This window comes from Myotis nattereri, assembly GCF_964212035.1.
Source record: "Myotis nattereri genome assembly, chromosome: 1".
NCBI lineage: Eukaryota > Metazoa > Chordata > Mammalia > Chiroptera > Vespertilionidae > Myotis > Myotis nattereri.
The window spans coordinates 145,994,580-146,020,643 of NC_138075.1; the positions used below are offsets into that span (position 1 = coordinate 145,994,580).

General features: G+C 42.6%; 1 protein-coding gene across 1 annotated transcript in view; it reads left to right on the forward strand.

The window, feature by feature from the left end:
• The first annotated feature begins 1,145 nt into the window (after positions 1-1,145).
• Positions 1,146-26,064, forward strand: part of SGMS2 (sphingomyelin synthase 2) — an 87,910-nt gene continuing 62,991 nt past the window's right edge. Inside the window, exon 1 of the mRNA XM_081088806.1 lies at positions 1,146-1,279. The gene's annotated coding sequence lies outside the window, so the exon portion shown is untranslated. The remainder of the gene's footprint in view (positions 1,280-26,064) is intronic.

Here is a 26,064-nt window from a genome sequence, read left to right on the forward strand (position 1 = left end):
GACATTTCTGTCAATTAAATTCAATAAAGATTTGGCCAAAATGCCCTCTGATTGGTCGTAGTTAGAATTTCTGAGGCTGCCTTTACTTTGAAAACTGCCCAGCAGGTGTATGAAGAGCAACAACCAAGAAACGTAGAGCCTTAAGAGGGCAACACGCCTTTTTAAAGAACATAATTGCTGAGCTCATCAAAGAAACCACACAGGATGGCCTTGTGCCCCCAGAGCTGCGGGGGGCGGGGGGTGGGGGGGGGAGTGCAGTGTCCCGTTGAGCAAAGAAAGACTCTTTCACTGTTTGTTTTGGTTACGGTTTCTTATCCTTAACGAGAAGTGAATCAATTAGCAGGACAAATGACAGGGCGGTTAGTCACGGAAGGGAAAGTATTATTAGCTTCATTAACTCGGAGCACCCTTCCAGCTCGCACCTAGAGTTGCCACCGGACGAACTGATGACTAATCCCGCCAGGCAACGCTGCGAGGTCTGGACACTCACCTCTGAGACTCAGGCCCCGGCAACACCCTTTGAATGACCGCCGGTGCCCCCGAGCCCACTCGCCTCCACGTCAGGAAGCAGCTCCTGCATGAGGCGAGGTGCGGGGGTGGGGGATCCCTTCCCAGCCGCACCCTTCAAAGTTACCGGGAGTGGCACCTAAACAAACAACTTTCCCGGATGGATCTCAGCGGCTGGTCGCGGAGGTCCGCGCGGGGCGCTCAGCCTCTGCGCGCAGAGCCAATGGGCTCCTCCAGCCAAGCCCCTCCTCCCTGCACCTTTCCCGGCTGGGAGAGGGGCGGGTCGGCCTGGGTTCCCTTCTTAAGAAGTCGCACCGGTTTGCCGAGCTGTGATCGGCGCCTCCAGCCGCCTCTGCCGGAGCGGGCACCGCCGCCCGCGGCCGCGGTGAGTCACTGTTGGGGAACGAGGGGGCGGGCGCGGGTGTGAGAGAATGAATGATGTCAGGAGCGCGCAAGGCGGCGGGCGGGGAGAGCGGGCCGCGGCCGCGGTAAACAGCCAGCGCCGCGCCGGGCCCAGCGGGGCGGGGATTCCCCGCCCTCCGCGCACGGAGCCGCCCGAGCCCCGCCGCTGCTGCAGCGCTGCCGGGAGCGGCCTGGGGGCGGCGGCCGTGGGAGGGACACGGAGAGCAGCTTCCCTCGCGGGACCGCGGCGCGAGAGGGCGAGACGCGGAGCAAACTTTCTAGCGGCTTCGGCTTGCGGGTGGCTGCGGCCGCGGGGTCCGTCCGCCAGCAGATCCTCCGCGGGGCGCCGGAGCCTGTGGCTGGGGAGCAGGTAAGGAGCGCCCGGAGGGGGCCGGGAAGGAGGGTGGGGTGGGGAGCCCCGCGCCCTGCGAAGCGCGAGGAGTGGGGAGGCGGACGAACCACAGAGACGTGGTTCCAGCCCGGCCCCCACGCGCGCCACCCCAGGGCATCCTTTCTTGATTTTGCCAGATTGAGGATGGATGCGGGGCTGGTTTCTTTGCTTTGAGCATCAGCTCATTCATTTGCAACCATTTCGGGTAACTCGGTCCTGGCGTTGGAAGGACGCTTAGACCATAGGTGGTCCAGAGACACTCCGGAGAGGTCAAGGCTGAATTCGGGTGGCGAAGGAGGAGGGACTGACTCTTTTCCCTTTTGGGAGGCACTTGCTGATGATACGTGGACAGTAATGACCCGGCTCTGGGCAGCCCACGCTGAAACCTTTCAACGCTTGGCCATCCCCTTAAGGAAAGACTTGGTTTCTCAGCGCAAATAGGTGGGAGGGAACTGTCTGTCTTTCTGAGAGATGGATAATTGTTACTAACCTGCGGCTACGTCTTGAAATAACTGGTGTCAAGTCCTGTAATCTTTTATTGGTCAATCTTCGTCATTCTTCTATTTTATCTTGCCTGCTCTGATATGACCGTAAAGCCATTTTGACAGGCATTTTAAATTGGCCAAGAGATCTGTTTAGTGTTTCTTAGGCTGAACCTCATAGGTTAGGTGTGCATTTTGAATTTAAACTTAACTTTTCAAATTCTTGGTTCACCCCTCCTTCCATCTGTTAATCGTGGGTTCTCAGTTACTTGAACACTCTGATCTAGTAAAACGGGACTGTATATAAGGACTTCAGAGGACTGGAGGACGATAGTGCAAAGGAGCTATAATGTCTGGCACAAAGGAGACCTCAGCAAATTACTGTTTATGTATAAATAAAAGGATGTTCCAGGGGCTCAGGTAATAACCAGTTAATTTCCACAAAACTTTCTACTTATAAAGCTGTGCCAGCGGTTCTCAACCTGTGGGTCGCAACCCCTTTGGTGGTGGAACGACCCTTTCACAGGGGTCTCCTAAGACCATCCTGCATATCAGATATTTACATTACGATTCATAACAGTAGCAACATTACAGTTATGAAGTAGCAACGAAAATAATTTGATGGTTGGGTCACAACATGAGGAACTGTATTTAAAGGGCCATAAGGTTGAGAACCACTGTCTGAAGTTTTGTATGTGCAATCCTTTGGCAGGTTCCTAGGAGCAAGAAGTGATGTCTACATTCTGAGTGTGTATACCAGGATGGGAAACACTTCAATGTAAACACCTGAAAGGTGTTAAGGGAACTGCCATTTAGTGTTTAAACAAGGTCAGAGCAGTGCCTGGAAGTGAACACCTGGCATTTGGAGGAAAGCTGCATGTGTGGAAAAAGCTCAAACTTTATCCTTCACCTTTAAAAAAGTATAAGCTGTGCAGACTTTCCTTTTTACAGCCCTTCCCTTGGTTTGATGATAGCCTTGCTTCCCAATAGTCTTCTGGTTTTTTTCATGAGTTAATATTTAACTTGATTTCTTTCGTTTCGTTTTTAAGTGAAGCTGGTTGACGTAGGAACCTGGAAGGAAACACTTGGGCACCTTTACATTGCTGTCTCTTGGCCTTTGTTTCTCTTCTTGTAGAATCTCATAAAAGCCCTAGGAAGTATTTGGAAGAAGCTTAAGCACTTGCTCAGGTTGTTGAAAACATTTGTTCTTCTGATAGCTACAACTTTTAGGGTCAAAGGTCACAGGTGCCCCTGTAGAGGGATCTTGAGCAGTGGCATCCAGAAACCTGACATTAACTAGGTGGTAACTTACTTGCTGAATTACTTTGAATGAGTTACTCAAGCTCTCTGGGATTCTTGGGGGACTTTGAAAACATGGTATAGGGAAAAATGGAAATAATCTTATATCCATTAACATAGACAATGGAATGCAAGTAAGAACTTTTTCTTTTTAAAGAAGTGATACTTTGAAGTGAGATGTTTTCCCTGTGTGTGTATGTGTGTGTGTGTGTTTTTAAAGAACAATTACTAAGAATTCTAGACAGTTTCAAACTAAAGATAGTCTACCTATCCTTTTTAAAAAATATATTTTTATTTATTTTGGAGAGGGAGAAAGAGATAGAAACATCAATGATGAGAGAGAATCATTGATAAGTTGCCTCCTGTACTCCCCACATTAGGGATCAAACCCACAAGGAGGGCTTGTGCCCTGACCAGGAATCAAACTGTGACCTCCTGGTTCATAGGTTGACACTCTATCACTGAGCCACACCGGCTGGTCAAGTCTACCTATCTTTATCCAATTCTCATATGGGGGAATTGAAGTCTCTATTCCGAACTGCCGCTATCAGACATTTAGTCAATTCATCCAGTTGGTGAATATTTAGTGAGCAACTACCATTCCAGTCACTGTGCTAGGTACTATGGATGCTAAGCGCACTTACTGTCCTTGGGGGTTACAGTCTACTAGAGAGAACCCTTAGGCTTTGCTTATGGGAAGGAAGAGAAAGTGTCAAGAAGGAGGAGAGGGGTGGAGTTGGGAGGAAACTAGAAGTGATTACCTTATCTTAGGCTTTTCCCCACTTGATAATGAAAGTTCTAGTGGCATTCTAATGGGTCTTGAAGTGGGGCTCTTAAGTTATGGGGCTGAACAATGTAACTATGCCTTGCTTTACCTAGTTTATTATAAGCAAGTTTAGCCTTCAGTTAAATAATTTTAAATGTTCTAGGGCAAACTTGTTTAAATGAATTCTGAAGGGTAAATTCAATTCAACCAAGATTTATTTATTGTGAGCAAAGCACTATGGTAGATTTTTGACAGTGAAAGGGCAAGACCTCAACCTAGAGGACCTGATGCCCAGCGCTCCCCGCGGTTGGTCCCAGCATTCCCCAGCGGGCTCTCGCCAGCCCGTCCCCGCCCGTCTCCGGGCACCGGCGCTGGGTTGGCTGCCCCGGTCTAGTTTCCTGCCCAGGAAGGCCGAGGGCCGCAGAGAGGGGGAAGGCCCGGGGCTCTGGGGGAGCAGGGGCGGCCCGAGCCCCCTCCAACAGGGGAACGGTGCCCTGGGCTCCTGGGTGCTGGGGAGCAGCCCTTGGGGAAGGACACCTGTCCAGGGGTGAGGACTGCGCCCTCCATCTTGCCCTGGGTCCTCCATTTTTGGGCAGAGCCATGTGCTCGGCAGGGCTTCTTCCTGGAGGCCCGGGCCTCTGCTGGCCACGCCCAGGATTTCTCTGGACTAACCAATGATAATCAAGGGAAGTGCACGCCATCACTATGACCACATTCTATGTAAAGAGACACGGACTCGCGCCTGGCCAATCGGCAGGGCCTACAGTCCCCTCTCCTGCCCTTACTCCACCCCCCTATAAAACCTCTCGTCCCATCAGGCTTCGCTCTCTGCCACTGGGCTTACTGTAGCATCGGTGAGTGTGGTTGGGGAGCCGAACTAGTTCAAAATGAAGGACTCTTTGCTTTTGCATCGGACTGGCTGGCTCCCTGGTGGGGTCTTGGGAATCTTGAAATCTGGGCATAACAAAAGAATAATCACTCTATGTGAATATTCCAATTCATTAGTATTTCCCCATATTATAAGTAGTATGATACTTACAGAAGTTTAAAAGTACAAGTTAAACAAATTAGCTACCACCCAGAAAACCACTTACCGCTATAACCTCAAATTCTTTTTTTACCCAATGAACATATAACACGAAGAGCTAGCATGTATTGAGCTTCCTATTAGCCAGCCAATGTGCCAGTTGCTCTATACACCAGAATCTCCTGTAATCCTCACTCTAGCCCTATGAGGTAGATACTATGATTATCTCCTTTTTATTGAAGAGAAAACTGATTTAGAGAAATTAAGTAACTTTACTCAAGTTACACAACTAGAAAGTTATTCTCTACAAAACTGGGTTCATACTACTTTGTAACTTACTTTTTTCCCCCCACCCAAATATGGACATCTTTATATTACCAAAATACTCCTACAGCATCATTTATAGTTTTCTATTATATATCTAAATCTCAGCAGTTCTTTGTTTCCAGTTTTCACTAATTCATTTTTTAAAATTTTAGTTAATTTTTAGAGAGAGAAAGGGAAGGAATGAGGGAAGGAAGGAGAGAGAGAAAGGTGGGGGACAGAGACAGAGGGAGAGAAACATTGATTTGTTGTCCCACTTATTTAGGCATTCATTGGTTCATTCTTGTGTGCCTTGACTGGGATCCACCTGCATCTAACCAAGTGAGCTACCTGGCCAGGGCAGTTTTCACTATATTTAGTAACTCTGTATTCAATATCCTCCTACCTATATCTCTGGGCACATCCATGATTATTTTAGTCATTTTGCATTTCAAAAAGTGATTTATAATGTTTAATTTAGCTGCCCTTTTAAAAACCATATTCAGAATTAGAAAGCGTTCTCCTTTTTAAAATTTAAGAGTTTTGCTTTCTGTGTCCCTTTAGTGTTTCTAATAAGATGTCAGCAATGGGATCAGCATTCTCCGTGGAGCTGCACAATAGGTCAGTAGCTCATTACACAAGGGGTTTATCTGATGGAAATGGAACACGCAGCCTTTCTGGAAGGACTGTTTGGGTTTCTGTTATTGTTATTAGCCCCATGGAGCAGTGCTCACCGTGCCAAGCAGCTCTCTAACATAAAGACTACTTCTTCCGTTTGCTTCCTTCGGTACCCAGTAAGGGAGACAGGTTACGTTTTTCAGATATTGCGTTTAGCAGATTTATCGCCAGGTTTAAAATGGAGTCCATAAATTTTAAGTAGGTCACCTTTTTTCTTTAAAAAGAAAAAACTTTACACATTTGTCGGGTGATCTCTTGAAAGGTAGACCATTAGTAAGACATTTGGGGTTGATTTAATGAAATCATTAGCTAATTTTCATTTTGTTCTGTGGCTAGAGCGTCCTGGGTTCAATTCCGGTCCAATCAGTGTGTTGCTCTCACATTGCTGTTTCTCTCTGTCTTTCCCTCTCTCTTCCACTCTCTCAAAAAATCAATGGAAAAATGTCCTCGGGTGAGGATTAAAAAATAATAATAAAATAAAATATTCTCAAGTTTTACTCTAATATCATGCCCTCTTTGCTACTCTGAGTCAAAAATTTTAATGGTGCTTTGGGTTTATTTTTCCATTTTCAGTGCTAGTTACTTTATCCTGATGGTTTTGATAAAGGATGCTGGAATATGAGTGGTGTCCAGTTCAGCCTCTTCATACAGAAACCATGATCAGTTCAATTTATTAATTTCTAATAATGACTTGAAATTGGAAGTAGAATTTAGAGAAATAGCTAATAGAATTATATGTACATAGGATAATCAGCAAATAAGCTGAGTGGTTTTTCCTTACTGCCAAACACCAATTCGATTACTTGCTTATAATTCAAAATTCAGCCTTACAGTTTTGTGTCTTAGTTTGATAGTTGCTTAAAACTTTCACACCAACTTGTGCACATTCTTAGATTTTTTTTGAAAAAGAAGCAGCAGCATTAACTGGATTGAGGCCCTTGTATGTGCATCTTTATTAAAAAAATATATATTGTTATTGATTTCAAAGAGAAAGGGAGAGGGAGAGAGATAGAAGCATCAATGATGAGAGAGAATCATCGATGGGCTGCCTCCTGTACGCCCCCCTATTGGGGGATTGAGTCCACAACTCGGCATGTGCCCTGACTGGAATCTAACCATGACTTCCTGATTGATAGGTTGGTTAATGCTCAACCACTGAGCCACGCCAACTGAGCGTTTGTGCCTCTTTTCTTTCATTATACCCCTTTTTACTGTTTTAAAAATTTAAATAAAAGCACATAGTAAAATTGTTAAATGGGAGGGGAATGAAAGGTAATAAATTCAAGGCCCAAGAGGCAGAAAAGACAGCCAACTACTAAAAGTCACGTTGGGTGAAACTACAGAAGGGCCCTTCAGGTATGTGCCACTTCTCGCCTGGTAGGCCTGGGCTGAGGATGGGTAGTGATACATTTCAGCTGTGGAAAGGGAGATGCCTAGATGTCAGGGCCAACCTCAGGCAACATACTGACCTTCAGCATCCTCAGCTCTAAGTTTGCCCAGCATACTTGCCCACCCCCAGAAAGTGCTCCGTGGTGATCTGAATAAAGGCAAATTACTGTTCAATTGAAGCTGTGGAACTGGAGGTATCATATTTATGGAAAATTGAGGAATAAGCATCCATCCCTGCACTTTAATTCACCTCTTCGAATTAAGATGGTTAGCAATGCAAAATACATGGTAAGAAATAAACTTTTAAAAAGCTTTTCTACAAATTGGGAGGGACTGGAGGGAGGCGTGGCCCAGAGGTGGGAAAAGAACTGCAGAGAGGAAGATGGGACGAAGCCAAATGCACATTCCTCGAGGGGTGCGTGTCCTCTCAAGGCCTGGGAACTGGCTCCTCCTGTTAGAACCGGAGCCATGGGGTATGATGCTCGAGGGCCTGGCAGGGGTGTCGGCTGTCTCTCGGCTGCTCTGCCCATGACAATCCTGGGAAGCCACCTCTTGACATGCACCCCGCCTACGTGGGGTAAGGATACTTCTTATCTGGGAACTGTTTTCATCAGGTAGTCTCATCTACACCTGGGCACACTGTGAAGGCATGAGCTGTTTTATTTAGGGGTAGGGAAGAGGATCAAAGAGTAAGTGGTTTTGGGTCATGGACTGCTTAACTCATGGGGGTGGCATGGAGGGGGGATACCTTTAGATAGCACCCCATCTCCAAAGAGTTGTGGAGACCTTTCAGAAAAAGACTGGCAGCAGGAGTTGGAAGTGAAGGTAAGCCTTTGAAACAGGGGCCACAGAGAGAGGCCAAACACTCAAGTTGGTTCTCCAAGCTTCCTCAAACACAGAGCTGGAGGGAGGGAAGTAAAATGGTGACAGTTAAATAATGGTGTAGGGCCCCTGAGATAGGAGCGAGTGGAGAGCCAGTGAAATGCTGTCTTCATCTTCAGACAAGCCTGCAAGACAGAAATTGTGTTATCTCCACTGTGGAGGTAGCAACCTGTAGAAAGGTTAGTGTACTCAAGGCTGCAGAGCCAGTAGGAGGTGGAGCAGGGATTTGAAGCCAGAGCCAGCGGATTCTAATGCCCGAGATCCTTCATGGCTTTCGGTAAGGTCTCCACTGGTTTCCGAGGTGTGGCCGGTTTGTTGGGATATATTTTTTGCACGGGATTGTTTGTCTACCACCCCATTTCCTGGAATGTTTCTCTGGTCTGTGCTGCCTAAAGATCTTTAAGTAATGCCACAAAGATGAATGCCTGCCTGCTTCCTTAAGCCAGCATGGACCTGAGTCCTAACACCACCACTACTTAACGCTAGGTGGCTGGGGGCAACTTTCCCAGATGAATCTCCATTTCCTGGCTGTAAAATGGAAATAAAATAGTACTTACTTCATAAGATGAATGTATGAGTGATATGACTTTCTATGGCTAAAACATTGAGAATAATGCCTGATTGGTATTAATATGGAGTTGCTTAGCTATTGTTATTTTATTTTTTGCACAATAAGCTGCACCTCTAACTTTGAAAACAAAGGGCTCAATCTTATTACCTAAAGAAATCAGATTATTACAGTATTTCTCATTAAGGTGGCTTCCATATTTTAGGATTAGAATATCTATTTGTCACATCTTGCCTTGTACTGGTAGGGTCTGGATCCTACTCCACGCTCCCCTCCTCCTTTCCTTCCGGGTTAAAATGAAAATATTGAAGTTGATTGTACACTGCCATTGAATTCAAGAACTTTTATAAGAAGTTTATGACATCACTGTGAATGCTGAAAAGCTTTCAGAGCTGCAATCACAATATGCCGGGCCTCTCAGCGGATGCTTGTTAATGTAGCACAAATGCTACTATCCTTGCAGAGCTCAGCCTTCTGAGGAGTATTGTACCATGAACACCACTGTCCCAGAAAATGCCGGGGCCATTAAGAATCACAGACCCTACTGTCCTCCCCAATGCTCTGCGTCTTTCTTTAGGAGGCCCTGAGACAGTGTATGTAACACAGCTGCAGCTGCTACTGTTTTCTGAGATTTGCATTTGTTCAGCGGGTTGCTTAATCATCCAGTTATTGCTTACCGAACTTTAATACCAACAAAGGGCATTGTTTATGTTAAATTATATCTATATCTATATATCTATATCTATCTATCTATCTATCTATCTATCTATATATATATATCTGTGTGTATATGTATGTGTGTGTGTGTGTGTGTGTGTGTATGTATTAGCCCCATGGAGCAGTGTGTATATGCTCTGTGATACATTAGTTAGTGCTGAGAAATACATTCCCTTGGACTATAGCTTGATTGGCAAGTTATGAGCAGCAAACAGAAACATTTAAAAGTTTACTTTGAACAAATACTTACAGAGCTTACTCTATGTGAGGATTTGTTTTGAGCACTTAGAGCTCTTAGTTATTTACTCCTCCTAAATCACTGTGCAGCAGATATTATGCCCATTTTAGGGTCTCTACTTGAAACGGAGGTTAAATCACTTGCCTGTGGTCACACAGAAGAATTAGGTTCTGAAGCAGACTGTTTGGTTTCAGAGTTACTATCCACTACACTGCTGACCGTGGAATCTAGTGTGTATCTCACATTTGGGCCCTTTCAATTTGTAGTTTTATCAAAGGAAAAGTCACACCTGTTCAAACTCCTTATGATTGTCGAACTCCTTATGATTTACTGTGTGGAGGATTACAACTAGGTCATAGATTTTTCGCTCTTGTTATTGAAAGATATCAACGCTGTATTTTCAATATGGTATGACCAAACATTTCTGTCTAAAAGCTTCTGAGTGTGCTATCAGGCCTGGTGGTGGTCTGGGAAGGGGGCGATGTATTCTCCCCTTCCCCTGTTTGGCACACTCAGCTCAGTGAGAAGAGCTGCAGATTACATCGACTATTCTAGCAGTATTTAATTTTGTTTTTAGTTTCAGGGCTTTCACCTATTATAAATTAAAGTACTTAAATATCCTTATTTGAGGAGAGTAGCTTGTACAGATGAAGTTATTTGGCTGTTTTCTCATTACGATTGAAGACAGAAGACAGAATAATGGTCCCCCAGAGATGGTCACATCTTAATCTCCAGAACATGGCAAGGGGGAAGTAGATGGGCCGATGGAATTAGGTTGCTAATCAGATGATGCTACGACTTGGAGACTACCCTGGGTTTTCTGGGTGGACCCAGTGAAATCACGAGGATCCTTGGAAGTGGAAAAAGGAAGCAGAAGAGTCAGAACCAGAGAGTTGGCATCATTAGAAAAACTCAAACAGCCATTGCTGGCTTTGTGGATGGAAGGGGGCATGCGCCAAGGTTACACACAGTCTCTAGAACAGTGATGGCGAACCTTTTGAGCTCGGCGTGTCAGCATTTTGAAAAACCCTAACTTAACTCTGGTGCCGTGTCACATATAGAAATCTTTTATTATTTGCAACTATAGTAAAACAAAGACTTATATTTTTGATATTTATTTTATATATTTAAATGCCATTTAACAAAGAAAAATCAACCAAAAAAATGAGTTCGCGTGTCACCTCTGACACGCGTGTCATAGGTTCACCATCACTGGTCTAGGTTTTGATTTGTTCCTTAAGCCAGCCCTGGGAAAGGGCTGCCTAATCTCATGATGTAGTTTCTAGTCCCTTACCTCTCTCGTCTAGGAAGTTCTCAAGACATGGCTTTGTAGGTGTAATGCCCTTCATGACTGACTCATTTGCTTGCATTTTATCCTCCTCAAGCAATTATTGGTTAATAACTTATTTTTCCCTGTCAATATTCCATAGCAGAATGAAGGTGTCTTGGCTATGTACATGATCAAGCAAGTAACTTCCTTCACCAGTAATCTCCCAGCAATCTTGATAAATTAATATATTCATGTTTTCTGTTGCATCCTTGTTAGTACAAATCAGATATCCAGAGCTTATCTCTCCTGGGTGAACTGATAAAATTGTTTCTGAGCTTACAAAGACCCGACCCTGGACCAGTTGCTGACCTGCCCCCAGGGTGTAACCATCCTCTAAGAACCCATAGCAGTGGATTTCATACCAAAAAAATGTCCTTGGCCCCTGGGCAAGCCACTGTTCTCACAAACTTCTCAAGATAGTGCCTTGGATTTCACAAATGGATTGACTTTTTAAAATACCTGCACTGCACAGATGGCTAAAACAGGGTCCAAGCCATCCTTAATCCTTTCTGAAATTGATTAATGTATCTAACACAGTTTTTTGAGCACTTGCTTTATGCTAGACATTATTTTTGATTCTAGGGATTCAGTCAAGGTTTCTTCCTTAATGGAGATTGAGTGTGTGTTGAGAGAGAAAAGAGTGTTGAAAAGGGAGGTTGAGCAGATGATAAGTGAGTGAGTAAAACCAGTAAACACAAGATAAGTGCAGATTTGGACTTCTTCAAAGGAAATGGTGAAAACAGTAGAGAGTGGGAAACCTGTAATAGCGTCGTCAGGAAAGGTTTGTTGGAAGAGGTCAGACTTGCACTAAGATGAGAAGGATAAGTAGACCCAGTAGAGGGAAGAGCATGCGTATCTGCCTGGGGAGGGAAAGCGCTTGGTCACACAGGGAGAGGGAGAGAGGCCAGTCTGGCAGCAGGGTCTGGGCAGGAAAGGGGTGAGAGGAGGTGGTGAGGCAGGCAGGACCAGGTTGGGGAGGGCTTGCAGACCTCGTAAGGAGTGTGAGTCTCATTCCAGATGGAATGAGCGGGCATTGTGAAGTGATCCCAGAAGGAGAGGGACATGATCTGAGTTACATTTGTAACATCTAGTTTAGCTGCTGCTGGGGGGAGTAGGAAGGGCTAAGAGTAAGGAGACCAGTTATGAAGTTCTTGGCAGCATTCTACACGAGAAGTGGTGTGGCCTGGTGGAGAGGGGTGGTATTGGAAGTGGGGGGCAGTGGATGGATTTGAGAGATTTGGAGATAGAATCAACAAGACTTATGGAGATAGGTTTGGATGGGTGACACGAGAGAATAGGAGAAATCAAGCAGAACTCCTTGTGTTTTGGTGGGTGACGGGGTTGTAGGGAATAGAGTTCTGTTTTGGCCAGTGGTTAGTTGAGTTGCCTGTTAGTCATCTTAATGGGGGTGGATGTCCAATGGCCAGCGGTGATTGAGAGACCTACATTCAGGGACAAGATCAGGGCCAGAGTTGTGCCAGCCTAGAAGTGGTATATAAGGTTATGGGAAATCTAGAATCACCTAGGGAGATTTTGTAGGCAGAGCAGAGAGATAGAGATCAGGCCCCGGAGGAATAACAGAGTTATAGATGAAGTCGGAGACCATGGAGTAACCAGTGAGTAGGAGGAAGACCAAAAGAGCCGTGTTACAGACGCCAACATTATCACGTGTTTAAAGCAAGGTGGAGTAATCATGTCTGTTGTAAGATCTTGAGGAGTTGAGTAAGATGAGAACACAGTGTCCGCTGGGTTTTGCAATGTGGAGAGTTTCTCGAAATGGTGATCTTGTCAGGCCATACTTAGAGGAGTGATTTAAAGCACAGACGAAGGGACCTCCAGCATCCCCTGTGGGGAACTTTCCTCACTCCCTTCTCCACTTCACCTGTGTGGGGAGGTGTCCCCTCTTTGTTCCAGAATCCTTAGGCCTTTCTCTGTCACTGGAGTCTATACTATAATATGATTTTTCTGTTGAAATTATGTTCCTTCTAGAATTTTTTTTTGGTATTTCCTAGCATGATGCAGACATGTTTCTGAATTAATGAGCTGAGTACTCTCAAATACTACTTTTTGGTTTGTATTAGTTACACCTGGGTTGTATCAGGCAGAGGCCAATGAAGAGCCGGTTTTCCTGATTCCCAGTCTGCTCCCTCTGCCTTCTGTAGCTGAGGAAGTCTTTGGCCCAGGATCGTGCCCCTCCCTCCTCCTTTCACCCCTCCTCCCGCCTTCATCTCACCAGTTGTCAGTGCTTGACTTGGAAGGTTCGCTTAGCTCAGTGGTCGGCAAACTCATTAGTCAACAGAGCCAAATATCAACAGTACAACGACTGAAATTTCGTTTGAGAGCCAAATTTTTTAAACTTAAACTATATAGGTAGGTACATTCCTATTAACTTAATTAGGGTACTCTTAAGGCTTAGGAAGAGCCACACTCAAGGGGCCAAAGAGCCTCAGGTGGCTCGAGAGCCACAGTTTGCCGACCACGGGGTAGCTCTATTCCTCTCAGACCCCGTACCTTCTCGGGAGTCACATGTGAAAACTTATGAAAATCACTTTCGTGCTTCAGAAACCTCATCTCTTCCCACCCCTGTGTTCTTTTGGTGAAGTCACTGCAGTTACTTCATACATTTCACCATTTTCAAAACTGGATTTGCTCCATTGCATACTTAAATGTCTTAAAGGCCTGGTAGCAACTGCCCTTAGCAACCTCAAAAGGGTTCTTTTTATCAAGTTCTCCTTTTCTGCCCCCCATTGGTAGGTGTTTTCCCAGCAAGGCTGTGTGGACGTGTTTTTTCTTCTACACGAATATCGTTTTGTTTTCCACTTTGTTATCCTCCTGTTGCGACACCCCAATTATACCAGTTGCTGTGGAGCTATTAAGTGTATTGCTAACAATGGAGCTTATTCCTTTAGGTGGAAGAATAGGAGCAAGAGGAGGACTTTAATTTTGTTTTTGTGCAAATGTTTCCTAGTAGCAAAAATAACTAAGTGATACTAGAGACCGTGGTGCCGAAATGTCTATATGGGATCGACTGATGTTTTTAGAAAGGATTGCTTTTCTTAATTAAAGAAAATATTTACTTAAGCTTCTGGTCCTATTAGAGATTAATTTCATATTTTAATCGTGGACTATCTTTTAATATCCTTTGTTTAATAGGATGTTGCCTCATCGGGACAAAATGTTTTGTAGATTTCATCTTTTAAAATTTATTTCTTAAAACCTTTTTTTAAAAAAAGCTTCACTGCCCTGGCTGGTGTGGTTCAGGTGGTTGAGCATCATCAGGTGCACCTAAATTGCTGGTTTGATTCCTGGTCAGGGCACATGCTCAGGTTGCAAGCTGGATTCCCATCGATGTTTCTCTCTCTCCCTCTCCCCCTTCCTCTCTCTTTTCTCCTTCCTCTCTTTCTCCCCCTACCCCCTCTCTCTAAAATGAATAAAAAAATAAGATCTAACTTACATTTTTTTTTAAAAAAGCCACATTTAATAGAGTACTGAGGGAATGAAGTATTTTTTATTTTAATCCACATAACTTTTATATCTAGACAAGGATATTAGTGAATTATATACTTATATGCATACATATACACACATATGTGTATATATTTGTGTATACATATATTTTTCCCAACTAAACATAGTTTAGAACTTGCCAAATATCTTGATGCTGTAGAACAGTGGTTCTCAACCTTCCTAATGCTGCGACCCTTTAATACAGTTCCTCATGTTGTGGTGACCCCCAACCATAAAATTATTTTTGTTGCTACTTCATAACTGTAATTTTGCTACTGTTATGAATCATAATGTAAATATCTGATATGCAGGATGTATTTAGGCGACGCCTGTGAAAGGGGTCGCGACCCACAGGTTGAGAACCGCTGCTGTAGAAAGATACAGTGGGGCCTTGACTTACGAGTGTCCCGACTGACGAGTTTTTTGAGATACCAGCTATCTCTCGGCCGATTTTTTGCATTGAGTTGATAGAGTAACTTGAGTTAACCAGCTCCTTAACGAGCTGTCTCGGAAGGAATTAAACTCGTAAGTCAAGGCCCCACTGTACATAGTTGTTATTGTAGGTCTCGGAAGGAATTAAACTCGTAAGTCAAGGCCCCACTGTACATAGTTGTTATTGTAGGCAAGTCAGAAGAATTGTCATCTTCCCATCTCCTCATGTTACATTTTCACTAAGATGTGTTTGACTGTAATGATGCCTGCTCCTCCTAAGCGGGCAGAAGCTATTTCCATCCAGGGAGGCAAAAAGATACAAATGTTTGCTATTTGACTTGAATTACCTCGCCCTGTCTCTAGTTTGATTTCCCTCTGCCCAGTGTACTTGCTCAGCTCTCGTTCACATCCATTTTCCCCCTGCCTGTGGATGGTGTACAATCCTAGACCATTAATGGCGAACCGGTGACACACGTGTCAGAGGTGACATGCAAACTCATTTTTTTGGGTTGATTTTTCTTTGTTAAATGGCATTTAAATATATAAAATAAATATCAAAAATATAAGTATTTGTTTTACTATGGTTGCAAATATCAAAAAATTTCTCTATGTGACACAGCACCAGAGTTAAGTTAGGGTTTTTCAAAATGCTGACACGCCGAGCTCAAAAGGTTCGCCATCACTGACCTAGACTGTTCCATGGCCTCTTCTCTCAATTAGCAGCTCAGTTTTTGACCCACCTGAAAGGAGGAACAGCAGCCACTGGAATTAAGAAAGGAAAGGTCTTTCAAACTCTTGGACTAATTGAGTAAAAAAAAGTCATTTTGATATTCTATCTTACATGTAAAAAATATTCTTTGCCCATCCCATCCCCCTTAATATCAAGGTTATTATTGTAAAAACTGCACAAATCCTACTAAAATTTTTATTGTTGACCATAGATTTTGGAGAAAATTCTGACAGGTTATGCTCTGGGACCAGGGGACCTTGAAGTGGTTTTAAATGAAAGTAAGAGTTAATGAATTGCCGGGATTGGAGACCATCTCTTGGGGTTAATCTCTAGAAAAGGGTCCCAGCCCACCCTTTGGTATATCAAGAGAATAAAAGTTGGTGAAGAGGAAGGGCTTGGCAAGAACCAGCGAGCACCTGTTCTGTGCCAGGCTGGGTGTACTCTTGTACACAAACAGACAGGGTCCTCCCCTTCGTGGAGCCCATGGCCCCGGGTGGGAGAGAGCCAGTGAAAAAAGGAAACACGCCCATAACCACAGCTGCCGGAAGCTGGTCCATCCTTGCTGCTTGACACAGTCGCTGCAGGATAGAAACATCTGCACAGCATATGTTTCAAGGGACCTGGTGTATATAGCATACTGTTCTTAATATGTTTGCTCCCCTTAGCGCTGTGTGTTTTAACCAAGGTCACCTCTCCGAGAAAGGTTGTTTCCCCAGGTAGGGATTTTTCCCTGAAGTTAGGGAGGGGATGAAACTCCTTAACTAAGTGCCAGGCGGGTAGTTAATCACTTTAACTACAAACAATCATGCTTAAGCTACATAATCTTTACTCCCTGGAATGGAGATAAGAAACGCCCTAACCTTTGTAATAGAAATTGACAGGATTAAAATCAACTGGTATAAATACGGATGTAACAAGACAATAAACAGCAGAACCTCTCTGGAGATCCAGACCAGAACTTGGCTGGAGATCCTGGCTGGAGATCCTGGCTAGGCTGCTGATCAACTGAACGCTGTCTCCGTGTCCTTCCTTCTTCACCGACTCCGTCTACGCCTTTGGGAACCCCTGGACCTGCTGGCGTTGGACCCCGGCACACAGCTTGAGAAAGTGGATCAGATCTGAGAGAGCAAAAGGTGGGGGAGACCTATGTGAGACAGTGGTCAGGAAAGGACCTTTTTGAGGAAGGAACATTAAACTTGAGAAGAGAAGGATGAGAAGATGTAGTTGGAATCCAAGCAAAAAATCCATGCTGTTGGTCGTGGATCAGGTGAGACTAGGTTAGGTAATTTGTTCCAGGTAATTTAGCCAATTAGTAGCAAATATAAAGTGCACTGTGGATTTCTCTGTCAGTGTTTCTCAACATTTTGTTTTCATTGTTGTCTTTGTAGACAGGTTTTCCTATCCCCGCCGGCTCTGTCCCCGCCCCCCGTAAATTATAATGTCTTTTGGAAGGTCACAAACCATTTTTTTTTCACCCTTAGAGCACCAATTTTCACCGTGGAGAATGCACACTCTACCACTTATTGTCTGTGGGGCTTGTTTGGGGACAATCAGAAATAGACTTTTGTTGGGTTTAATCTAGTGTCCTTGGATCTTCAACTGGATTTTAAGTTCCTGGAGATGGAGACCATCTCTAGTAGGGACAGCAGTAGTAATAGATGATGCCACTTACATGGCACTTTTTTTTTTTTTAATCAGCCATGAGGTTGGGAGGGGTAGAATAAAAGTAAAGCATGAAAAATCCTTAAATAGTATAGTTAGTCTAATTTTATATTTAAATATATTTTTATTGATTTCAGAGAGATAGAAACATCACTGATGAGAGAGAATCATTGATCTGCTGCCTTCTGCACGCCCCTACTGGAAAGGTGGAGATTCATCAGTGTCTTTAATCCAGTTTGGTGCCATTTCCAGGGCACTCCAGAAAGGACCAGATTCAGGAAGGCGGTGATTGTCAGGGGGAGGAGTTCAGGGTGTATTGGACGTCGCAAAGTTGCAGACTTAGGAAGATTAATTTGGCAGACTCATCCCATACGTTTCTGAAGTGCGATGACAATTGTGACAAGGGATAAAAAGGAAAAACCTGACTCATAATGGCTTCTTTATTTCAGAAGCGGCATAACATTTATTTGCAAAAATAACTTTGTAGGCACCAAGAAGAAAAGTAAACTAAAGATAGAGAGTACTAGTAACTTTTTAGAGAAGGAAATTAGGGGAATGATAATGGTTCTTTATCACTGAGATTCTTCTATCATTATGGTGGAGATTATACACGTCTAAAAGACATGAGTTTGTTAAGGATAATTCATGTTATATATTTTATGTTGGGAGGAATGCAGGAATATATTTGAAGGAAGCTATATTCTGGATCTTTTTCTCTGTATCTCTCTCTCTCTGTTAATATGTGTGTGAGAGAGAATTTAGATGAAGCTAGTTCTAGTTATTTGGCAAACAGTGATGGAAACTGGAGTCAAGAGTACTTATCTTGCCCTGACCAGTTTGGCTCAGTGGATAGAACATCGGCCTGTGGACTTAAGGGTCCCGGGTTCGATTCCGGTCAAGGGCATGTACCTTGGTTGCGGGCACATCCCCAGTGGGGAGTGTGCAGGAGGCAGCTGATCGATGTTTCTAACTCTCTATCCCTCACCCTTCCTCTCTGTAAAAAATCAATAAATTATATTTTTTTAAAAAGAGTACTTATCTTAATGAACTGTCTTTTAATTTTCAGTTGTGCAGTCAATGAATTTTAGAGGTAGGCCCAGTCTGTCAAACAGACTTAATAAATTTTACAGTGATTGCTTCCTTTTGTTGTTTCTCCATCGACCATTAGTCACATTCCCAGTGGTGTAATGTAAACTACGTTTCCCCCTTCTTTTAATCTTTCTTTTTTGTTGTATTGTTTTCCTTCTTAACAAATCAATTGCTTTTAGTAGGCAAGCATGGAGCAGAAAAATTATGAAACAGCAGCCAGAAGGATAAAATTTATAAAAGTCCTTTCTAAATGGTTTAATAGAAAAGACAAAATAAAGGTAATATATGATGTCAGTCCCTAAATTTCATTTCTGTTCCTTTTTTTTTTTTCTAAAGAGGGAGGGAAGAAGCGGCGGAGAGAGAGATTGACTCCCACACTCGCCCCCACTAGACCAGGAATCGAACCCACAGTCTTTTGGTCCATGGGACAATGTTCCAACCAACTGAGCCACACTGGCCAGGGCTCATTTGTGTTCATTTTTTACCCCATTTGCACAAGCAGTTGAGCCCCTCAATAAGGAAATGAGGCTGATTTTTGTTTGTTTGTTTTAAATGATGTACTTGAAACATTTCTAAAATGCTATTTGTAAAACTTAGGGTTGCGTACATACTTTTTTATATAAGTAGTTAACTGTGTATTTTTGAATTCTAAGACTCCTTTGACATCTTCTTTTTTTAAAAAAAATATATTTTATTATTGATTTTTTACAGAGAGGAAGGGAGAGGGATAGAGAGTCAGAAACATCGATGAGAGAGAAACATCGACCAGCTGCCTCGGGCACACCTCCTACTGGGGATGTGCCCACAACCCATGTACATGCCCTTGACCGGAATCGAACCTGGGACCTTTCAGTCCGCAGGCCGGCGCTCTATCCACTGAGCCAAACCGGTTTCGGCTTGACATCTTCTGACATAAAACTGAAAAAGAAGGAAAGATTGACAAAATGATTTTTTAAGAATTCATATTTTTATTGATTTCAGAGGGGGGAGAGAGAGAAACATCAATGATGGGACAGAATCGTTGATTGGCTTCCTACCGCAAGGCCCCTACTGGGGATCAAGCCCACAACCCAGGCATGTGCCCTTGACCGGAATCGAACTCGGGGACCCCTCAGTCCACAGGCCAATGCTCTATTCACTGAGCCACACCAGCTGGGGCGACAAAATGCTTTTTAAAAATATATATTTTATTGATTTCAGAGAGAAAGGGAGAGGGGGAGAGAGAGAGATAGAAACATCAATGATGAGAGAGAATCGCTGATCTGCTGCATTCTGCATGCCTCTACTGGGATCAAGCCCACAACCCGGGCATGTGCCCTGACCTAGAATCAAAATGTGACCTCCTGTTCATAGGTCAGTGCTCAATCACTGAGCCACACTGGCCAGGTGACAAAATGCTTTTTTTGAATCACTTGCCCTCAAAAAATATTTTTATTTATTTAAATGAGATTAGATTATATTCTAAAGAGAATTTGGGTTGACTCTAAACATAACCAGAATTTAATAACTAAAGCTCTCTGATGAGCCAGCTTTATTATTAACTATTTGTTTATAAGCCATGAGTATTACTAGCAGTTTCTAAATATTGTTTCTGGAAATGGAAGTTGTGGAAGTAGTGTAGTTTCAGCGGTGAATTACCATGGACGCAGTTGTCAGTGAGATGCAGAATAAGCTGAGGGTGTGACTACAAGGGAAAACTGGAGGTGGAGCTCTGAGCTCTAGTCCTTGGTCCGCATCCTTTCTAAGGCTGCGTTCACAGGAAAACGCTCAAACACCCTATACCCTTTGGATTGGGACTGAAGAGTAAGATTACTGTGCAATGGAGTGCTACTTTACAAAAGGTGTTTGGGTGACCAGCCAGTTTCCCCGTGTAGTTATGAACTACAGATAGAATCCGCAGGAGCCCTCAGAAGGCTGTTTGAAATTGAGATGTTTTCATTTAACATCACATGAAACTTTGCAAATAGCAGAAAAATATCTTTTGGGACCCGGCCATTGTTTCGATAGTCAGATTTCTGTCTTATTGGCAGATACATTTCATGTTAGCTTCATCATCTTCGCTGATAGCAAGGCTATTGGTTCCTTGAGGCACAGGCTTGGGAACCCGTCACTTAGGGAGCTCCATGAAAGGGAGCCTTTGGCTGTGAGAATACTCTGAAGGGATGTTGTAAAGATGTCATCTTGGAAGCAAAGCAGATCTTACGTGTAGTTTCATCAGGGTACAGTTTTGCAGATGGCACATAATAGATTGGTGCTAAGCCCCTCCCTATATGTGCTTGTGCTGCATGCTGAATAAAGCCTTTAATGTCAGCAGGCATAGGATGTGCCCTGCCATCTGGTATACAAAGCATTGCCTTCATGTCTGCTGGGATGAATATGGACATAGAATATGAAAACCTGTGGGGGCAACGATGCAATTACAGATCTGAACATGTCACAGCACAAATAGGAGTGTTGCCTTGACCACAGATGTTGTTTCATCAGCATTAAGCAGTGTTTAGAATGTTCTCTACATTTAGAAGCCTTAAGTGCTTTTGAATTATAAGGCGAATTTAGATCAGTGGTTGTGCTTGAGCAAATTGTCATTTGTGTGTGTGTGTGTTTTAATCCTCACCTATAGAGTGAGGCTATTTTTATTTTTCCATTGATTTTTAGAGAGAGTGGAAGGCGGGAGGAGGGAGAGAGAGAGAGAAACATTAATGTGAGAGAGACGTTGATTGGTTGCCTCCCACATGCGCCGGTAAGGGTTTGGATTGAACCTGAAATCCTCTAGTGCACAGGCCAATGCTCTAACCACTGAGCATGCTGGCCAAGGCCATTGTCATTTGTTCTTAAAGGACATAACTGCGCGCTGTTTTGCCATTAATGTTTGAGTGTTGCTTTACAGCTTAAATCACAATACTTGGAGTATTTCTCATTTTTATTTTTGAAAAAATGATTGCAATCTTAAATATGAATATGTTTCTAGGTAATTATGAGAAGTACTTTTTTGTACATTAATAGGACTTATTTTTTGGATCAGTATTAGGTTTATAGAAAAATTGAGCAGAAAGTACAGACAGTGTTTTTATGCCATTGGCTGTCTCATTTTTCATTTCCACCAGCAGTGAATTTCCAGCAGAGTTCCTGCTGTTCTGTAGCCTCACCAGCATTTGGTGTTGTCAGTTTTCCAGATTTTGGCCATTGTAATAGGTGTACTGATTTCTCATTGTTCTTTTAATTTGCATTTCCCTGTGACATATGATGTCGAGCCTGTTTTCGTAAGCTTATTTGCCATCTGTATATCTTTGGTGAGCTTCTCAACATTATGTCTGATAATAGCTGTAGGGTTTTTTGTAGATTTTTTTTTTTTATCAAGTTGAGGCAATCCCCACCTTTTTTCTAGTTTACTAGTAGTTTTTATCATGAGTGGATGCTGAATTTTATCAAATGCTTTTTCTGCATCTGTTGATATCATCATGTGAGTTTTCTCCCTTAGACTGTTGAAGTGATAGATTATAAAAATGGATTTTCAAGTGTTGAATCATCCTTGCATATCTGGTATAAATCTCACTTAGTCATGGTGTATAATTATTTTCATACACCGTTGGATTCAGTTTGTTGATATTTTGTTGAGAATTTGTGTATCTCTTCATGAGAGATATTGGTCTGTAGTTTTCTTGTAATTTTTTTTTTTCTGGTTTAGTATTAGGGTAAGGCTGGCCTCACTGAGTGAATTAGGAAGTAGTCTCCCAGTTTCTATCTTTTGAAAGATGTTGTAGAGAACTGGTATAATTTCTTCCTTAAATGTTTGGTAGCATTCACCAGTGAACCCACCTGAGCCTGGTGCTCTCTATTTTGGAAGCTTATTAATTATTGATTCAATTTCTTTAATAGCTGTAGGCCTATTCAGATGGTTTGTTTCTTGTGTGAGTTTTGACAGATTGTGTCTTTGAAGGAATTGGTCTATTTCATCTATATTTTCAGTTTTGTGGGCATAGAGATGTTCATAGCATTCCTTTATTAGCCTTTTATCATCCATGGGATCTGTAGTGATGTCCTCCCTTTTATTTCTGATATTAGTAGTTTGTGTGTTCTTTCTTTTTTTCTTAGTTAGCTTGCCTATTGATTTCATTGATCTTTTCAAAGAACCAGCATTTGGTTTCATTGATTTTTCTCTGTTGGTTTCCTGTTTTCAATTTCATTGATTTGTGCTCTAATTTTGTATCGTTATTTTTCTTCTACTTCCTTTGCATTTAATTTGCTTTTATTTTTTTAGTTTCCTAAGGTATATACTTAGATTATTGATTTTAGATTTTCTTTTTTAATATACGCATTCATTGCTATAAATTGCCCTCAAGCACTGCTTTTTCTACATCCATAAATTTTTGATAAGTTGCATGTTCATTTTTTATTTAGTTCAAATTGTTTTTAAATTTCTCTTGAGATTTCTTCATTGACCAGTGTATTACTTAGGAGTGTGTAATCGCCAGGTATTTTGGACTTTTCCAGCTATCTGATTCCTAGCTTAATTCCACTGTGGTCTCAGAGGAGACACTGCATGATTTCCATTCTTTTAAATTTATTAAGGTGTGTTTTATGGCTCCGAATGTGGTCTATCGTAGTGAAATTTCTTGTGAGCTTGAGAAGAATGTGTATTCTGCTGTTTTTGGATGAAGTAGTTTATAGATGTCAATTCAGTCCAGTTGATTGATTGTGTTGGTGAGTTCTCCTGTGTCCCTACTGACTTTCCGCTCGCTGGGTCTGTTAAAGTGACTGTTTAGCCCTGGCTGGGGAGCTCATTTGGTTAGTGTGGTCCTGATATGTGAAAGTTATGGGGTTGATCTCCGGTCAGGGCACATACAAGAATCAGCCAATGAATGCTTACATAAGTGGAGCAGCAAATCGATGTCTCTTTCTCTCCTTCTCTCAACCCCCCCCCCCGAAAAAAAGTCAATAAAATAAAAAAAACAAAGTACCATAAAAAGTGAAACATGAGTGTGTATATCCTCACTGGAGAGAGTGCACATGCTTGCCTTTCCTTTATACATTTGTGTCTGTCTGTTCAGAAGTGTGATGGGAAACTGGGATTATTTGCTATCTGTAAACCCTTCTACAAGGATGAATCAGAATTCTACCTTTAGACACTTGCAGTGCTTCTCAACCTTCCTAATGCCACGACTCTTGAATACAGTTCCTCATGTTGTGGTGACCCCCAACCATAAAATTATTTTCGTTGCTACCGCATAACTCTATTTTTGCTACTGTTATGGATCGTCATGTAAATATCTGATGTGCAGGATGTATTTTCATTGTTCGCGACCCACAGGTTGAGAACCGCTGTGTTGGGTGAGGACCTCAAGGGTTCTTTTTCCATTTGCTGCTCAAGCTCACCCTTCTCTTAAAGGTGCCGTACTCTGAGATCATGGTATGTTAGCTATCCAAGGCCTGTGGGTTGTACTCTGAAAGCAAGAGAGTAGTATGGTTATTAATAATGGCATTCATAATGTTTACGCCTTAAACTGTTCCTTCCCGTATCCTGAGGTCCAGCCTCTGACCACGCATGGCTTAAAAGCTCAGAATGAAAGCACGTGACTGCCTGTTCATTGGTCACTATCATCATCCATTTTGTGGATGGTCCATTAGACCCTGAAAGATGCCTTGGGCTCCACCAGCAGCAGAGCTCTGGTTTGAATCTTGCCGCTCACCTCTGACCCCTATCCCTGAAATGTGCCCATCATTTCAGGCCTTTGGGCGCTTTGCTTCATCTCTCTTTGTTTCGCTCAAGGTTCAGTTGCACAAACTTCTAGTGTGCCCCTCATTTCCCTTCCTTCTTTCTTCTTCCTCTTTTCAGTTGTTCTTGGTACTTTAATGTTCCTTTCTTTGGACACCAAATAGCTCTTTGGAGTCCTGAAAGTTAACTTTCTTGATTCTCATTTTGTTCTCTAAACATGATCCTTCCTCCAAGGCTTAAAAGAAGACCTCAATTAAGAGATGCTGCTTTGGGATAGAGAGAGTTATGCAGATAAGCCAGTATGTAATTTGTTTGAGGTTGCCTAGAAGGAATGTTGGAAACCTGTTGGGTGAGGGTGCCTGATGTGGGTAATAACCGATAAGGTAAACCAAATAAAGTTTTTTTAGTTAAGTACAGATTATTCCTTTTCTAAAACAAGCTTCTCATAAAATGGAAGCAAACTGCTGATAACTAGTGAGGAGGCTCGAGTAAACAGCCTCTTAGAAATCTTAAGACAACAAAAGATTAGGAGAGAAAAAAAAAAAATTGAGGAAATAGATGACAGAACCAAGAGACCTGAATGGCTGGGAATCTACAGGAGACTTCTAAGCAAGAGCTGAAGAGTTAGCATAAGTTTAGCTCTAGCTCAATTACTCAGGTATAAGCTGGGCTGCTCATTCTGTTAACCTTCTCTGGTGTGTACACTACAGGGTCCTTGACGTTTTCTAATACTTATGTATATCCTGCGGAGTTACTCTGTTTCTTCCCAAATATCCCCTCTCCCTCCCTGGAGGTGAACTCTCTCGGGAAGCCCTATTTCTAATAATCCCCACCTCCCAAATCTGTCTCTATCTTAATTCATATTTATCCATGTCTAGTTTCATTTTTATTTTCAAAGAGAGAATTTTATTTGAGCAAGAGTAATAATCATAGTAAACATGTACATTTTAATTTTATGAACTATATAATTATGCTATATTTACCCAGAGAGGCTAACCTTTTAGCTCCCTGGTGCCACATCACCACACATGGCATCTTGCTGAAAAGAAAACTTTTAAGTTTTCAGGACAGAGTATTTTTATTTGCTCGCCCCACACATAGTGACCAAAATGAAAAAAATGAGGTTTCTATTTTTATCCTTAGTACATAATGATATTAAATAGACTGTGTACTTATTGCAATAAACTTTTTAAAGAGACTGTTAATATGGTAGTTGATACTTAAAAATTTGTGTTGGGAGTTCTTAACTCATCTTTTCTCTTTTACTTGTTAGTGATAATAACAACTCATGTTCATTTCAGAAAATTTTAAACCTGGATAAGCAAAAGGAAAACTTAAGTCATCTATGTATCTATCACCTGTTAACATTTTCATTTTGCTTTATCTTTCCATCATGTTTATGCTTACACATACAACTTTAAAAAAAAAACCCACACAGAATAGCCCCTGGCTGGTGTGGCTCAGTGGTTGAGGTCGACCTATGAACCAGGAGGTCACAGTTCGATTCCTGGTCAGGGCATATGCCGGGGTTGTGGGCTCAATCCCCAGTGTGGGGTGTGCAGGAGGCAGCTGATCCATGATTCTCATCACTGATGTTTCTATCTCTCTCTCCCTTTCCCTCTCCTTTTCTCTCTGAAATTAATAAAAATATGTTTAAAGAAATTAAAAAAAACCCAGAATCAATAGGATCATACATATATTGTTTTGTACATCTGACTATATCATATTCCATTGTCTCCATCCACCACCATTTATTTAAGCAGTCCCCTGTTGTAGGACACTTCGTCATTTCCAGTTTTTCACTGTTATTAACAGTGACAGAGACTCAGAGCTTAATGTTTGTTCACATTCTTAGGGTACTTATAAGATATTAGAAATGTATTTTACAATAGTCCTAGAGAGCAGCTTGATGATTTTGGGGGGAGGGGGCGCCGATTTAATATGCAACACAT